The sequence below is a fragment of the Dendrobates tinctorius genome, unplaced genomic scaffold (genome assembly GCF_039654945.1).
Source record: "Dendrobates tinctorius isolate UK_male_01 unplaced genomic scaffold, ASM3965494v1 ptg000159l, whole genome shotgun sequence".
Lineage (NCBI taxonomy): Eukaryota > Metazoa > Chordata > Amphibia > Anura > Dendrobatidae > Dendrobates > Dendrobates tinctorius.
The window spans coordinates 3,330,747-3,342,789 of record NW_027361826.1 but is presented as its reverse complement, the minus strand read 5'-3'; positions in this window follow the sequence as shown (position 1 = coordinate 3,342,789).

Below are 12,043 nucleotides of genomic sequence, written 5' to 3'. Positions count from 1 at the left end.
CAGGCAGTTTCTACTTCACAACCAAAAGTTTTTCTCAGAAAAACCCAGGCAGACTACGCTAATGAAACATGACATCGTAACGGAACCTGGTGTCACAGTTCACGTGAAACCCTACAGAATTCCGGTAGCGCGCCATGAAGTCGTTTCCCGAGAAGTGAAGGCAGTGTTAGAGTTAGGTGTCATTGAGGAATCGCACAGTGCTTGGTCCAGCCCGATTGTGGTAATTCCTAAACCGGACGGCACCATCTGGTTCTGCAATGACTTCAGGAAACTGAATGCGGTCTCAAAATTTGATGCCTACCCTATGCCCCGGGTCGACGAGTTAATAGATCGGTTAGGAAAAGCCCGGTATATTACGACCCTAGACCTAACAAAGGGCTATTGACAGATCCCTCTGGCGGAGGCGGACAGAGAAAAGACGGCATTTGCTACACCGGAAGGTTTATTTCAGTATGTGTATATGCCGTTTGGACTGCATGGAGCATCGGCGGCCTTCCAGAGACTGATGGATAGAGTCCTGAGGCCACATAGGCAGTACGCTTCGGCCTATTTGGATGACATTGTCATTTACAGCTTTGACTGGGAGACTCATCTCCAGAAAGTACAAGCTGTGATTGATGACCTGTGGGAGGCAGGTCTAACCGCGAACCCCAAGAAATGTCACATCGGGCTAGAAGAAGCCCGGTATTTGGGGTATGTAATTGGGAGGGGTATTGTTAAACCCCAGGTCGATAAGATTCAAGCGGTTCAGGACTGGCCGCAACCTGTCAAGAAGCAGGTGCAAGCCTTTCTGGGGATCGCCGGCTATTATCGCCGGTTCATACCCAATTTTGCAGCCATCGCTACCCCCTGATGGATCTTACCAAAGGGAAAGACTCTGTCATGATTAAATGGAATTTAGCGGCAGAAGAAGCCTTCTATAGCCTAAAATGGGCACTTTGCTCTCAACCCGTACTGTTGACTCCGGACTTCTGCAGCGAGTTTGTGGTACAAACAGATGCCTCTGATATCGGTATCAGGGCCGTACTGTCACAAGTGAGGGACGGAGTGGAACACCCAGTCCTCTATCTCAGCAGGAAGCTGAATAAACATGAGCAAAAATATGCAGTCGCAGAAAAAGAGTGCCTAGCCATTAAGTGGGCTCTAGAGGCCCTCAAATATTACCTGGTGGGCCGAAAGTTCAGGCTGATCACTGACCATGCCCCTCTCAAGTGGATGCACTTGCACAAGGAACGGAATAGCCGGGTGACCTGGTGTTTCCTTGCCCTGCAGGCCTACACTTTTACGGTGGCGCTCCACCCAGGGGTACAGATGGGGAATGCAGATGCCCTGCCCGAGTGCACTGTTTGGCGGGTGTCATTGCTCGACTGGAGTGGTCGGAGCAGAAGGGGGGGATATGTGAGAATCATGTGGGAATAGTGGATGAGGGCAGGTATATCTTGCCCAGATACCTTTCCTATGTGGCCTAGCCTGGTCAGTATCTCACCTGGTTACTAATGAATAATGGGAGGCGGATATAAAAGGATGCCAGGTGGTTGTGTGAGTGTCTCAGCCTGGGGACACAGAGAGCCTGTCTGTGTGAGAGACAAACGTGAGTGAAAGCAGTGCCCACTGTAACTGTGGTTTGGCTGGACAGGAGAAGCCCGCCAGTTGGTAGATAGGTTGTACCTTGTTTAGTTAGTGCCGTACAGGCAAGGATTTGTTTTGTTTTTTTTTTCCTTTATGTATTGCTTTCACCTTTAGTAAACCTGACCCAGTGTCAGTTATACCCGGACCCCGGCTGTGCGCCTGAGTTTCACGCTAACCGCACGTGACCTTTGACCCCAGCAAAGGCGTCCCGGGGTGTTTTATCAAAGCGCCCAAAGTGGATTACCCCCACATATGGGGCACCAGCATACTCAGGACAAACTGGACAACAACTTTTGGGGTCCAATTTCTCCTGTTAGCCTTGTGAAAATAAAAAATAGCGGGCTAAAAAATCATTATTGAGGAAAAAAAATATTTTTTTATTTTCTCTGCTCTGCGTTATAATCTTCTGTGAAGCACTTGGGGGTTCAAAGTGCTCACCACACATCTAGATAAGTTTCTTCGGGGGTCTAGTTTACAAAATGGGGTCACTTGTGGGGGAGCTCCAATGTTTAGGCACACAGGGGCTCTCCAAACGCGACTTGGTGTCCGCTAACGATTGGAGCTAATTTTCCATTCAAAAAGTCATATGGCGCTCCTTCCCTTCCAGACCTTGCCGTGCATCCAAACAGTGGTTTATGACCACATATGAGGTATCGGTGTACTCAAGAGAAATTGCCCAACAAATTTTATGATCCATTTTACCCTGTTGCCCATGTGAAAATGAAAAAACTGAGTCTAAAAGAAAATTTTTGTGAAAAAAAAGTACTTTTTTTTTAAAGGATCAATTTGTGAAGCACCTGGGCGTTCAAAGTACTCACTATGCATCTAGATAAGTTCCCTGGACGGTCTAGTTTCCAAAATGGGGTCACTTGTTTGGGAGCTCCAATGTTTAGGCACACAGGGACTCTCCAAACGCAACATGACAACTGCTAAATATTCCAGCATATTTTCCATTCAAAAAGTCAAATGGCGCTCCTTCCCTTCTGAGCCCTGCCGTGTGCCCAAACAGTGGTTTATGACCACTTATGAGGTATCGGTGTACTCAGAAGAAATTGCCCAACAAATTTTAGGATCCATTTTATCCTATTACCCATGTGAAAATGAAAAAATTATGCTAAAAGAAAATTTTTGTTGGAAAAATTAAAATGTCCATGTTTTCCTTCCATGTTGCTTTAGTCCCTGTGAAGTACCTGAAGGGTTAATAATCTTCTTGTATGTGGTTTTGAGTAGCTTGAGGGGTGCAGTTTTTAGAATGGTGTCACTTTTGGGTATTTTCTGCCATATAGACCCCTCAAAGTGACTTCAAATGTGAGGTGGTCCCTAAAAAAAATGGTTTTGTAAATTTTGTTGTAAAAATGAGAAATCGCTGGTCAACTTTTAACCCTTATAACTTCCTAACAAAAAAAAAATTTTGTTTCCAAAATTGTGCTGATGTAAAGTAGACATGTGGGAAATGTTATTTATTAACTATTTTGTGTCACACAACACTCTGGTTAATTTGAAAATTGTGAAATTTTCGCCAAATTTCCATTTTTCACAAATAAACGCAAAAATTATCGACCTCAATTTACCACTAACATGAAGCCCAATATGTCACGAAAAAACAATCTCCAAATTGCTAAGATGCATTGAAGCGTTCCTGAGTTATTACCTCATAAAGGGACACTGGTCAGAAATGCAAAAAATGGCCAGGTCATTAAGGTCAAAATAGGCTGGGTCATGAAGGGGTTAATGATTGAGCGATTGCTTGAAATAAAACCGTTTCTTATAGATATGGCGAACTCTCAGGTAACCCTAAATGAAGGTCAATGGACACAGGTGGCTGAATTGAAGGAATTGCTTAATCACCCATTTACCGTGACTAAAAAATTACAAGCTGAGGATTTAACTCCTGGCATTTCCATAAGGGAGTGCAAGAACTTGCTATTTTGCATGTTCCAAAGAGGAGGTTTAATCGCAGATGGCATTTATGCTTCAATGAAACTTAGAGAGACACAGCTATTGGAAAATAAAAAATTTTCTGGCTGCTGTTTATGTGGACATACTGCATACTGCTTGATGATCAACAGCTTAAGGAAAAGAAGCTCTGACTGAGGTAGCAGTTAGGATGAGTGGGCTACAGGACGGCCAAGAGCAAGAGGACTCGGGTCCTGCCAGTGCTGCTGCTGCCTCATCAGATTTGACAAGTATTTGGATGACATTGAGCAGGCAAAGCGTTGCCGCAAGGAAAAAGATTTCAATCCGTCTCCTATAGCAAGCAGATTGAACATATTTCAGCAAAATGTATATAAATTATATATATATATTATAATTATATATATATATTAGGGATGTGACTCGCTCAGGTGCAGCGGGAGACAATTATGAGGCAGGTTTTCCCAAAGTCCATGTGGTTTATTAACTTCATAAACCCACAAGGCAGCATAACACTGAAATGTAACCTTCAGCTCAGGCAAAGGAACAGAAATGTCCGTGGCTTCAGACTCGGACTGAGAGTCTCAGCACATGCTGGGAGCTGTAGTCCTCCCCATATACACTCTCTGTAGTGTCCCACCTGGACACATGGAAGTCTGTCCACACTCAGACAGACTCTCTCCACTCTCTCTCACATGTGCCAAACACCTCAATTACATAGCCCTGTAACCACACCCACAGGTGATCACATGGCTATGACATCACTAAAGGTTGTATAGACACACACAGGCTTCCCTGACACAGTGTAACAGAAAGATCAGCAGTACCTCTGCTGATCAATACACCCTGGAGCCTGCATCCCAAGGCCACCTACCTTGAGACCCATAATGGTCATTTAGGACCCTGCTCCTGTTACCACACTGAATGTGCCTGTACACCCGTCCTGGGACACCCACACAGCACCCCCTAGCTGACATAGTGGTAACTACACCACATACCTCCCCCCTCTGTTCAAACTTGTGGGGTTGAACACATGACATCACCCAGGGATCTTGAGACCTGGCACCCATGTCACCTTGCCCTACCAGTCGGGAGGACCATCTCCGTCTGTTTCGGTAGTCATACTGCATATTTACGTTAGGCCTCCCCTGCCCCCAGCGGTCAGTATCTCGGCCTTGGGCTTTGGCCTTCCCGTCAACGTCCGTCAGTGTGACCAGACACTCTTTAGTCTCCACCTGTCTGCAGTGTGCTCCATCACGCGACCTTTCTCTCACTGGCTGGCTCTCCCAGTTCGCACGGTCATGAGTCCCACGTCCAGCTGGGCCAACTGGCTGGTCTGAGTCTGACCCTCTGTCGCTATGTCCACCACCAAGTCTCGTGCCTATGTTACTAAGATTAGACCGGCCACTTGCGGACTCTCAACGTTCTTGCCTTCGACTACCTGTCCTTTCATTCCTTGGAGGATCCCTTCGGGTCCTTACACCTTGGGTTGGAGGGGGACGCCACCTGACGTTCTCTATCTGCTCATTCATCTGCAGTCGATCCTGTCTTAGCTGCTCAATCTCCTTCAGGTACGCTACCCGATATTCCAGGAGCATGCGAAGCTTCCCAATGCTTTCCACCGAACCAACCACAATGACAGGAACCATGTCATCTTCTACAACGACTTGGATTTCACCAGCAGGTGGGATCCTCACTCTCTTCACACAGGATCGATTCACCATCTCCTGCATCACCTTTCCAAGTCTGCCAACGACTTTCCCCACCAGATTTCTGGGTACCGGAATTATGTCTTCCACAAAGCCCAGCCGACTTTGCACTTCCCTTGCAAGCTCCAGACGTCGAGCGGCTTTGCTATTATGCTCCACGAGCATCTGTTTCGTGCGGAGACATTGTAGGTGCATCTCCTTCAGGACAGCCACCCTTCTCTCTGTGTCTTCCGTTTCTGCCAGTATCACCAACTGGTCTGTTTTTGGTGCCCAGCTCACACTATAGGCCTTTACTGCCTTTTTAAAGGTCTCATGCACACCTTCACTGGCACACGCTTCTCGCACATCTTTGGGTACCTCCATCACGCACTTGAAGGTCATGGACTTGCTCTCATCCTGGACAGATGGTTCTGGGTTCCCCACGGACACTTCCCTCAAGGTATCTGCCAAGACCGGGAGACTGTCTTGTGCAGCTCTTGGCTCACCATTTTCCTGAGATTTACAGTCCTCAGGACCATTTTCCAAGATGGGCTTTGGCAGTTCTGCCTTGCTGTCAGTCGGGCACGGCCACTGTACGTCTTCGCCCATCCACTTCTGCAGAAGACCTTTTACTACTCCACTGAGTTCTTGCAGAACTTTATCTCGCTCCTCTGCCAGGTAGCGATGCTGATCCTCTCTCCTGAGAATCTCCTGTTGATGCTTCTCTTGGGCCTCTCTGAGCACCTCCATATCTTCCAACAGGGTCTTGTTCATGGTTTTACACGCTGACAGGTGTCCTCTGAGCTCAGAGACTTCCTTCTCCAGCTCGTCCACTCTGTGCTCAGCTGCTTGCCTTAGGACTCTTTCCCGTTCGACATGTTCTGTTACAGTCTCCTTTATCAGCTGTATCTCACGATCCTGCTCTCTTTTGTCCATCACGTGTCTCACCACTACCTCTTTAATTATATCATTAAAGGGTACCACTGGGTCAGTCACCCCAGTCGAGTGAACCCTCCAGTTACCGTCCAGCACCAATGTGTCTAGTCCAGTCGTCTCATCTCCCAGCCCACCATCTGTCTTATCACGAGACTTCAGGTCCGTCAGTTGGGCAGATGTACTTCGTCCTCTGGTCAGTTCTACCTCTGACCTGTCCATGTCAGGAGCCGTCACTGTCTCAGTGTCTGCTTGCCCCACAGTCGAAGCATCTCCACTGTCCGACCAAACGTCATCAAACAAAAGAAAGTCCCGGCCCCTCTCCCAGGCATAGACTAAGTGCCGTGGTATCCCTCTACCTTGGCACTCACCACCTTTGGTCCCCTCAAACACTACTGTGTCTACTGCGTAGTTCACCGTGACCCCGTGTTTACAGCGAACCCTGACGTTTTTCTCGGTCAGAGAGAAAACGAGAGGCGTTCCTGTCAGAGTCACCTGACTCTCTGAGTCCAGCTGACCAAAGGCTCCTTCCCGGTGCAGCATCACTGTACACATCTGTGGCCCGTCATTACTACCCGGAAAGGATATTCCACATTCTGAAAAAGACCTGCACATACACTGCGGTACTCCAGACATACCTACTGAGTCACCCAGTGCTGTCACTTCTTCACACTTGGCCCCTTTCTGGACCACCACCCCACTTTGGGTTACCACTCCAATTTGGGTCACCGCCCCCTTTTGTGACTCCACCCCTTTTTGGGTTACCACTCCAATTTGTGTCACCGCCCCCTTTTGGGACTCCACCCCTTTTTTGGTTACCACTCCCTTTTGGGTCACCGCCCCCTTTTGGGATTTCCCCAGGTCCATTCTGCAGAACTTCTTATGCCACAGTTCACACAGTACAGTTTGTCTTTTAACGATACCACACAAGTCTTTGTTGGCACCACCACAGCTCCTGCTGTCACTGATCACCGGCACCTCCGGCTGCTGTTCACACACACACACACACAGCAGCTGGTGTCACTGCAGCTCCTGCTGCGCCATCTTCGTGGACCCGCCGATTCACCGGAAGCCGCTTGTCACCTTCGTAACCCCGCCGGGTTACTGGAAGCCGCTTGTCACCCTCAAAGATAAAAAACCACAATAGCGCGCCCATAGGGCCTTACCAGCGCAGGTATAATCGGTTATGAAGCAATAATACAGGGTACTCACCCTTAATAGTTGTGTAAAGCCACAACTACTGTATCCGCTTAGTTACACTCCATAAAGCTGCAGCAGGATGGTGTAGCCAGACAGCGTCTGCTACCAATGATCAAAGAGGAAAAACACCAGGTCCCTGTGCTGCGAGACCTTCGTGACCACTCTGAGCCACAGCAATCTGCCTTGCAAAAAAACCTTCGTGACTGCTCTGAGCCACAGCAATCTGCCTTCAGGTTTTGCAGAGGAAAAGAGAGAAAAAAAACAAAAACACACATGCACAGTCTCTCACATGTTCTGTCTGTGTGCTGTTCAGGACGTACAGTCTCCACCTGAGAACGTCCAACACACAGGGTACACCGGGTGCTATTCAGGGAGCAGAACCTCCTCCCAGGGTCTCCCAACACACTGGCCTCACCAGGTCCAGGGGCTTAGCGGGTGCTCTTCAGGACATCCGTCTCCGCCTGAGACTGCCCAACACTCGCCTCACCAGGTCCAAGGTCATATCATGTGTACCAGGGATCCGATTCCTCTCCCAGAACCTCCCAACACTGACCCTCCAGGACCTTGCTCACTGACCCCTCCAGGAACACAGTCTCTCACTGACCCAGGTCAGTGCAACACAGACTCCTGTCTGTTACCTGTGTCGGCCACACAGGTTCCTCGACGCCTCTTCTCCTCAGAGGTATCCCACAAATATTAATAGTCACTTTCTCTGACCTCGGTCAGTACTACTCACGGTTGTCAGACCGTTTGCTCTCCTGGCTCAGAATCGCCAGCACTGCCACACGTGCTTCTGGGAATCGCTGCCCGCAGTCTGTCACCAATTGTAGGGATGTGACTCGCTCAGGTGCAGCGGGAGACAATTATGAGGCAGGTTTTCCCAAAGTCCATGTGGTTTATTAACTTCATAAACCCACAAGGCAGCATAACACTGAAATGTAACCTTCAGCTCAGGCAAAGGAACAGAAATGTCCGTGGCTTCAGACTCGGACTGAGAGTCTCAGCACATGCTGGGAGCTGTAGTCCTCCCCATATACACTCTCTGTAGTGTCCCACCTGGACACATGGAAGTCTGTCCACACTCAGACAGACTCTCTCCACTCTCTCTCACATGTGCCAAACACCTCAATTACATAGCCCTGTAACCACACCCACAGGTGATCACATGGCTATGACATCACTAAAGGTTGTATAGACACACACAGGCTTCCCTGACACAGTGTAACAGAAAGATCAGCAGTACCTCTGCTGATCAATACACCCTGGAGCCTGCATCCCAAGGCCACCCACCTTGAGACCCATAATGGTCATTTAGGACCCTGCTCCTGTTACCACACTGAATGTGCCTGTACACCCGTCCTGGGACACCCACACAGCACCCCCTAGCTGACATAGTGGTAACTACACCACAATATATATATAGTGTAATCGATATTACATAGTGTATTACATATTTACAATTTATTACAGTTTTGTGTTCTAAAGTTGTATTCCAATAAATATATATTATGTTCTATCTAAATATCTTGATTATTGTATCATAAGAATGATTAAATGTCTGATGGTCACATTGTACTACAATACATTTTTCACTTAAATATAAGCAATATATGTGGGAGTCGGTGTAGGGGAAATTGAGGAGTCGGAGTCGCAGGATTTGCTTACAGACTCCAGAGCCCTCCTTTTATAATATGCTGCCTTTATTTAGGGCAGCATATTATAGTTAAAGAATTGCTTTAATCCTTTTACGAAGTAGGAAGTATCTAATATTGTCACACAGTCAGCATCTGCCTGTAACAGCAGCGACTGGAGCCATCTCCAATCGCTGCTGTTTTGGCATTTAAATGCTGCTGTCAATCACTCAGAGTGGATTTAAATTATATGATTGTTGGGTTTTATTGCCCCCTTACCACGTGATCATGGTGTATCAAAAGGGCCAACATTGCAGCCAGGGGACTGCTTGAAGCACCACTCCAATGTTTTTTTTTTTATTTTTCTATTTTAGTGCTGGAGTTGTACCACTAATCTAAATTCACTGCGCCTACTATTATACTCACTGGCTCCGGTCTTCTCTTCCAGGCACTGCTCTGTCCCACGCTGCCCTTTTGTGATTGCAACTTATGACTTACCGGAAGTCAGAGGTAATGGTCACAAGCTCTCAATGTAAGTCTATGAGAATCTCATTCTGTCTTTTATAGACTTACATTGAGCTGAGACTCCCGAATGGCCCAGTAAACAGTGGAGAAGACGATCAAAACAATGCCGATAACAGATGAAGACGATGGCTGATGAGTACAATACTATTGGAGGGAACTTAAAATTAGAGACATCACTTCAGTGGTAAAATAAAAAAATAAACTGCTGGAGTGGTGCTGTAAGGCCCCCTGTGACTGCAATCTTAGTCCTTTTGTAAAGGACTATCAATATAAAAAATGTGAAAAATATAAAAATTTGAATCACCCAATTTTTCATATTTAAAAATAAAATAATGAAAAAAACCAAAACATTATTTTGTAATGCTGCATCCAGAGAAATCCATACTATCAAAATATAAAATGTATTGATCCACACAGTCATTGGGTAGAGAGGAAACAATCAAAATGCCAGAATTGCAGCTATTCGGTCATCACACCACTTTAAAAAAATGTAATAAACATAGATAAAAACATTGCTTGTACCCCCTAAGTGATATTACTAAAACTGTTAGTTTACCATGAAAAAAAAAAAATCAATCCCTCTTTGACAGAGAAATAAAATGGTTACGAGTCTCGTACATTGACAACTTTTTTTCTTTTTTTATTAAATGAATAATTTAATTAATAATTTAAAAAAAAAAAAAAGATACGAGTTTGGCATCACTGCAATCCTACTGACCTGTAAAATCAAGTAGTTAGATATTTTTTTCTTCTTCTCCAGTGTTTAGGAGTATAATTTGGTAAACTGAATTAGTAAAAACAAGTATCAATAAAAGAAAAAAAACAAACAGGATTTTTGGGTTGCTTACCGTAAAATCTGTTTCTCGGAGCCTTCATTGGGGGACACAGAGACCATGGGTGTATGCTGCTGCCACTAGGAGGCTGACACTATGCACAAAAAAAGGTTAGCTCCTCCTCCGCAGTGTACACCCCACCAACCGGCAGGGAATTCCTCAGTTAGTGAGAAAGCAGTAGGAGAAGAAACAGAGTAGATTGAAAACAGAACAAACAACTCAACTGTAACCAATCAACCAAAGTAAGAACAGGAGTTGTAGAACATGGGAGGGTGCTGTGTCCCCCAATGAAGGCTCCGAGAAACAGATTTTACGGTAAGCAACCCAAAAATCCTGTTTTCTCGTTCGCCTTATTGGGGGACACAGAGACCATGGGACGTCCCAAAGCAGTCCCTGGGGTGGGAAACAAACTTCCATCAGACCAGTGGACTCACCACTGCTGCCTGCAGAATCCTTCTACCTAGGCTGGCGTCCGCCGAAGCGTAGGTGTGGACCCTGTAGAATTTCACAAACGTGTGAACCGAAGACCAGGTTGCAGCTTTGCAAAGCTGCAGCGCGGAGGCTCTGTGGCGTACCGCCCAGGAAGCACCCACTGCCCGGGTAGAGTGCACTCTGATCCCTGGAGGGGCCACTCGATGCTTAACCCGGTAGGGCTCCAAAATTGCTGATCTGATCCAGCGAGCAATAGTAGCTTTGGAAGCCGGGTGACCTTTCCGCGCCCCATCTGGAATGACGAAAAGAGAGTCTGTCTTTCGCAAGGAAGACGTCCTAGACAGATAGACTCATCGCCCTGACCAGATCCAGCTTGTTCAGGGACCGCTCCCGAGGGTGAGTTGGACTCGGACAGAAGGATGGCAGAACAATATCCTCATTGAGGTGAAAGGAGGACACCACCTTCGGAAGAAAAGAGGGCGGAGGCCGCAGAACTACCTTGTCCTGGTGAAGTACCAGGAAAGGAGAGCGGCAAGAAAGCCGCCAATTCCGACACGCGCCGGATGGAGGTGATGGCCACCAGAAAGGCTACCTTCCAGGAGAGAAGGGAAAGGGAGACTTCTCTGAGTGGTTCAAAGGGAGAACCTTGCAGAACCTCAAGAACCAGATTAAGATCCCATGGATCTACGGGCGCTCGATACGGAGGGGCCGTGTGAGCCACGCCCTGAAGAAAGGTTTTGACCAAAGTCTTCTGAAATAAAATGGAGAGTGCCGAAACTTGACCCCTCAAGGAACTGAGAGCAAGCCCTGCATCCAGCCCTGCCTGAAGAAACGCCAGAACGGAAGGGAGCGAAAAGCACATAGGCGCGATGTTATTGGCCTCACACCAAGTGAAATAGGCTTTCCAAGTACGGTAGTAAGTTTTGGAAGATGATGGCTTCCTGGCTCGGATCATGGTATGAATTACTCGACCGGAGAATCCTGCCCGTTTCAAAACCTCGGTCTCAACAGCCACGCCGTTAAATTGAGCCGCCGAGAATTGGGGTGGCAAATCGGACCTTGACACAGCAGATCTGCCCTGTCTGGAAGCTTCCAGGGGGCGTCCGCAAGAAGGTTGACAATGTCCGCGAACCAAGACCTTCTGGGCCAATTCGGGGCGATGAGAATGACTGGAATTCCTTCTGCTTTGATCTTCTTCAACAGCTTGGGAAGAAGAGGCAGGGGAGGAAACAGGTAGGGGAGCTCGAACTGTGACCAA